The following is a 6000-nucleotide window of genomic DNA, read 5'->3' as shown; positions in this document are numbered from 1 at the left end:
TGGTCCCATGGCAGAATCAGGCTGCGGCTGGCGTCTTTTATACTCGATAAAATTATCATGTAACAGAACTTAATTGTGATTGCATTGATGTTGTTACATTTCTTAAATAGGCTGTGGAGGTGGTGGTGGGAGGAGGTGGTGTTGGTAATCAGTGGTTGGTGGTGGTGATAATCGGAGGAGGTGGTGGTGGTAATCGGTAGTGGTGGGCGGTGGTGGTGGTAATCGTTGGTTGGTGGTGGTGATAATCGGAGGTGGTGATGGTGGTAATCGGCGGTGGTGGTGGGAGGAGGTGGTGGTTATATGTACATATATATATATGTGGTTATTAGGTTGGTTTTAAATTAAATTAGGTTAAGGATAGGTTAGTCATTTCAACGTTTTAGGACACCCCTTATCACTATAGGGAAGGTGGCCAAATAAAACCATGGTCCCCTCAAAAAAACCATGGTCCCTAAAAAATCATGGGAAAAAAACGGTTCAGTCCAAAACCCCCCGAAAAATAACAGATTAGTCCATCTCGTTTCAACTAGGAACAGATTAGTCTAGAAAATGTATAAAGACGCTGCTGACCTCCACACGTATTTTATAAAGCACACGTGCAACGAGTGGAAACTGTTTTGTAACTGACACATTCAACGTGGATGTGACACGTTTGCTCAAAAAAAGAAACTGTACTACAAACTTTTAAATAATATACAAAATAATTAAAAACAATTTATCTTTTAAACTGCGCGTCCAAAATCGACAAACTTTATATATTTGGAAAGTATTTTCTGATAGCTACAAAAAGAGTACACATATGACTATATAATTTTAATTTTAAAAAAATTAATTTACATTTGTGTGTACAATTATGTACACCGCTGCAAAGATCCAAAAAAATCCAAACTCCATGATAGCCAAACTGTCATCCTAGTCCCCACAGACAGAAAAATATCAACCATGCCAAGCTCCAGTTGGATAACAACTAGATTTGTAGAGGTAAGTTTAGCAGATAACCTGCATCGAGGAAAAAACAATGAACATAAGAAATCGTAGCTTGAAAAGAAAGTGATTATCCTTTCACCAACATCCACATAAGAAATAAAGCAAAAAAATGATCAAAATAAAAAGTTAGTCGGTTTATGGTCAGAGACACAATCCATGTGGGAATTACTACACAAACTTAATATTGCTTCGAAATATCCCAGTACAGTGATTCATTGCACTTTATTGAAAAGGAGATTACTAACATGCACAACATTAATCATACTCACACCCATACCTACTTTTTCATGAGAAGTATATTGGTGCATCAATATATTCATCCATGTGAAACATTCCTAAAACCAATCCTTCGTAGCCACAAACAAACCTACTTTTTCATTGAAAATACACTGGTGCACCAATGTGTACACCTCTGCAAAACATGCATAAAATCGATCATTCATATTCACACTCGGGCACACTTTTTCATGGGAATTATACAGGTGCAGCAGTGTGTACACCCCTGTAAAACATGCAGAAAAACGATCATTCATAACCACACACAAACCTACTTTTACATGGGAATGACATGGGTGGACCAATACGTACACCGCTTCAAAACATGCATAAAGATTATCATTCACATCCACACACAAACCTATTTTTTCATGGGAATTACTTCCCACGGGTGCACCAATATGTACACCGTTGTAAAACAAGGGAAACCTACTTTTTCATAAGATTTACACAGGTGCACCAATATGTACACTCCTGTAAAACATGCACAACCCCAATCATTCATATTAACAATCAACAAGTGTACAACTATATACACATTAACTATCTTAATGTGTATAATTATGTACATATTAGGAATCAATATGTTATTTCATTAAACGAAGGTTGTACTTATCAAATTTAACTAAGAAAGCCTAAAGCACACAATCATGTTATCAGTTAGGACCAATATTGACGTAGGAATCACCAAGGGAACCAAAGTATACAACTAGAATAAATACCTTGCACCGCGTTGCATCATCTTGTACAATTATATACACGCCTACAAAATGATCCGGTCTTTCCATGTCCCCCCCTGAGTAAACACCACATATCATATTAAAGATGTAAACAGAAAATAACAATTAAATCTAAAATAAAAGATTCTTGTATAGTAAGAAGCATGTTTACAATTATGTACACATCAACAATTAACACATATATGATTATGTACACATTAATAATCAATAAGTGTACAACTATGTACACATATTGTCTACACGTTTATCCAAAACATATATACCCAAATGATCCTATCTTTCCATGTCTCTCCCAACTATCATTAGTGGCCAAAGAGAACTTACTTCTAATGTTCCTACGGACATAATAACAATAAATTGAAGGGATGAACAGTAAAAAGCTTCAGGAGAAGTAACAAAGAGTTTTAAAAGGAGTTGATGTTAATGTGTACACACTGTTCGTTTACGAACATAACTGAAGAGTGGTCAAAACATAGAGATTTATTAACAAAAACCTAAATGTAACAAAGAAAAATAACCACCCAAGAGCTAGGTTTTACTCACATCAAAAGATAGAAGTTGGATCCACACCAGAAATACAAGGTTAAAGTGATAGTACATGGGACACCTGGAAACAAATAAAAACTTACATAAGCCCCATTGTTAAAAATTTATCATCTTAAAAATCCCCTATTGTTAATAAGATAATTTACTCCTGTCACTCACGTCAAGCACCAATACTATCACTTGCCCTTGCAGAGGTAGCATCCGAAATTACTTGAGCTAAACAATTTGACAAAATTTCCTTAACCCAAGACCCTATTTCTAAATACCATGAATCTTTCACATTACTGACAAGAAGTCATGGATCTCCACATGTGTACCAGTTTGTACACCCCAATTATTTACGCAAGCATAAGCTTATGAAGTCGTTTTTTTTACATGTACACCCTAATTATTTTGTGTACCAATTTATACACCCCATTAGTTTACCCCAAACATAAACTTATAGTCATTTTACGAAAAATGATATTGCAGGAACCGTAAAATTCAATAAAAATCTAGATTTGATAGGATCCATAAAAATCAAATACCTACATACTAAACTCACCAGCTTATAACCTGGTGTGATCTTGAGCTTGTGTCATTTAAGGAAGTTACACCCACTTTCCTTTTAGCTGCAAATAAAAATAGTGGTAAATACGACAAACTTGTATATTGCCAGATTATTACAAGTGTAAGTGTAATGCAAGTTGAGCTTATATACCTACACAAATATTAATTAAGCTCCTCAAATGATCACTGTCCCTCATTACTTCTTCAATCATCTATTCAACGATGGTCCCTTTCTACATTCAGAATAAAGGATAGAAAATGGTCATGTACAAAAAGAAATAGTGTTTTAAACTTTCTCAGATAGTATCCTAAAATTGGTACAAACCCATATTTGGTATCACAATCATGAACAAGCAAGTACACAAGTTTTAATTAGTACTTAAAACATTCTAAGAACTACTCAATCTTGTAACAACAGTAACAATAAGAAACTTCAAAATGAACCATCGCATACCTCAACATCTCCGGTTTTGATTGTAGCGGAAAAAATAATCCATATAACCCAAGTTTCCTGAAATTTCAAGTACTCATTTATAACTTTACCCAAAAATTCATAACATAACATATATATAGAAAAAAAATCCGAGGACTTTAATTCCATTCTATAGAAGGAAAAAAAAAAAGATGATTCTTATTTTCCGATCGAGAACTAGAATTAAGAATGAAAATCTACTGTATAATTTGAGGAAGAAGAAAAAACCTTCTAATGCTTCTTCTCAATCTCCTTTACGTCTATGTTTTATTTAATTTCTCTTTCAAAATTTCGAAGACCCAATCCAATAGTTCATTTTTGCGAAATCTCCAATGAAATTGTTGAACTGATATATTTGGTTACGCTATCTATTGGATCATATTTTTTATGTTCAATTGTAATTGAAGCAGACGAAGGGAAGGAGGTAGAAGAAGAAGAAAACCTAGATCTATTTTCTCTGCAACTGATTTGTTTCTCTCTCTACAAAACATCAAAAACATTAAAAGGTTATTTAGGGTAATAACAATAACTGAATTTTTCTGGATCGGTAATATTTTGGACTAACTCGTATAAAAATGGATTAAAATGTCACCGTATTTATAAATTTGGATTAACGAGTACCAGGCCTAAGATGGTAGGACTAAAGCGTCCAAAGCCCACCAACTTTGGGACTAAACGTCAATTTCTACAAAAATCATTCATCGGAAATGGTCTTGGTCAGTTTGGCGCTCCACCCTAGCCAAGTCCATCACAAGATATCAGAGCAAATATGGCGAATGGGCCAGAAGAGTTAAACTACACCAATGACGGTGGTTCTTTCCCAAACACTTCTACAGTATTATTCTTGTGAAAACTACAGATAAACCCATTTTCTCAACTTCCATCACTGTCAAACCCACGGGCGGAAAAGTTCAGGCGCGCACCCATTTTCCCGTCAAAAATTGTAGCAGACCCATAATTTTCTGAAATTTTGCGTCTCAGTTTTTAAAAGGCCAAACTACCATTTTCTTCAAGAGACGAACAGAGAGAAGCGAGAAGAAAATAATGGTGAACTCTGATTCTTCGTTTTTAACATTTGGATATTTCCCTTTGTCAAATCTTTCTCTAGACCGCGAAAATAGCTTTCTCTTTGTTAAATCTTTTCCCAAATCCTTTTCTGAATAATCTTCTCAATAAAACTAGGGTTTCTGTTTCAAAATCTGCGATTTAAATATGGGGATTTTGAGTTTCTGTTGTCTTTGATTTCACATGCATAAGATGTTATGCATATTTTTTTTGTACTTCATAACTTGTTATGCACATTTTCTTTGTACTGCATAACTAGTTATGCATTTTTTTTTTGCATCTGCAGTGATTTATGATAAGCATAACCTTTGATGCACATTGTTTTGTACTGCATAATGTCTTATCCATCTGCATAACTGGATATGCACATTTATTTTACTTGTGCAACATAACAAGTTATGCATCTGCATAACTGGTTATGCACATTTTCTTTGTACTGCATAACTAGTTATGCACATTTTCTTTGCATCTGCAGTGATTTATGATAAGCATAACCTTTGATGCACATTGTTTTGTACTGCATAATGTCTTATCCATCTGCATAACTGGATATGCACATTTATTTTACTTGTGCAACATAACAAGTTATGCATCTGCATAACTGGTTATGCACATTTTCTTTGTACTGCATAACTAGTTATGCACATTTTCTTTGCATCTGCAGTGATTTATGATAAGCATAACCTTCGATGCATCTGCATAACTAGTTATGCACATTTTTTTTGTACTGCATAACTGGTTATGCACATTTAATTTTGTGCCACATAACAAGTTATGCACATTTTTTTGTACTGCATAACTTGTTATGCACATTTTTTTTTGCATCTGCGGTGATTTATGATAAGCATAACCTTTGATGCATCTGTATAACAAGTTATGCACATTTTCTTTGTACTGCATAACTAGTTATGCACATTTTTTTTGTACTGCATAACTGGTTATGCACATTTATTTTTGTGCCACATAACAAGTTATGCACATTTTTTTTTTGTACTGCATAACTTGTTATGCACATTTTCTTTGTACTGCATAACTAATTATGCATTTTTTTTTGCATCCGCAGTGATTTATGATAAGCATAACCTTTGATGCATCTGCATAACTAGTTATGCACTTTTTTTTGTACTGCATAACTGGTTATGCACATTTTCTTTGTACTGCATAACTAGTTATGCACATTTTTTTGTACTGCATAACTGGTTATGCACATTTTTTTTGTACTGCATAACTAGTTATGCATTTTTTTTGCATCCGCAGTGATTTATGATAAGCATAACCTTTGATGCATCTGCTAACTAGTTATGCATCTGCATAACTGGTTATGCACATTTTCTTTGTACTGCATAACTAGTTATGCACTTTTTT

General features: G+C 34.2%; 1 long non-coding RNA gene across 1 annotated transcript; it reads right to left on the bottom strand.

The window, feature by feature from the left end:
- Positions 1 to 764: 764 nt before the first annotated feature.
- LOC113317638 lies at positions 765 to 4022 on the bottom strand. The gene is made up of 7 exons (XR_003343799.1): positions 3799 to 4022; positions 3553 to 3609; positions 3250 to 3331; positions 3094 to 3160; positions 2547 to 2610; positions 1986 to 2059; positions 765 to 999 (listed from the first exon to the last, which is right to left on the bottom strand). It is a non-coding gene; the product is annotated as an uncharacterized LOC113317638 (long non-coding RNA).
- Between the last annotated feature and the right edge of the window lie 1978 nt (positions 4023 to 6000).

Source organism: Papaver somniferum, chromosome 10 (assembly GCF_003573695.1).
Source record: "Papaver somniferum cultivar HN1 chromosome 10, ASM357369v1, whole genome shotgun sequence".
In the NCBI taxonomy this organism is placed as follows: domain Eukaryota; kingdom Viridiplantae; phylum Streptophyta; class Magnoliopsida; order Ranunculales; family Papaveraceae; genus Papaver; species Papaver somniferum.
Note: the sequence above shows the minus strand (reverse complement) of the source record. Positions and strands in the feature narration are given on the sequence as shown.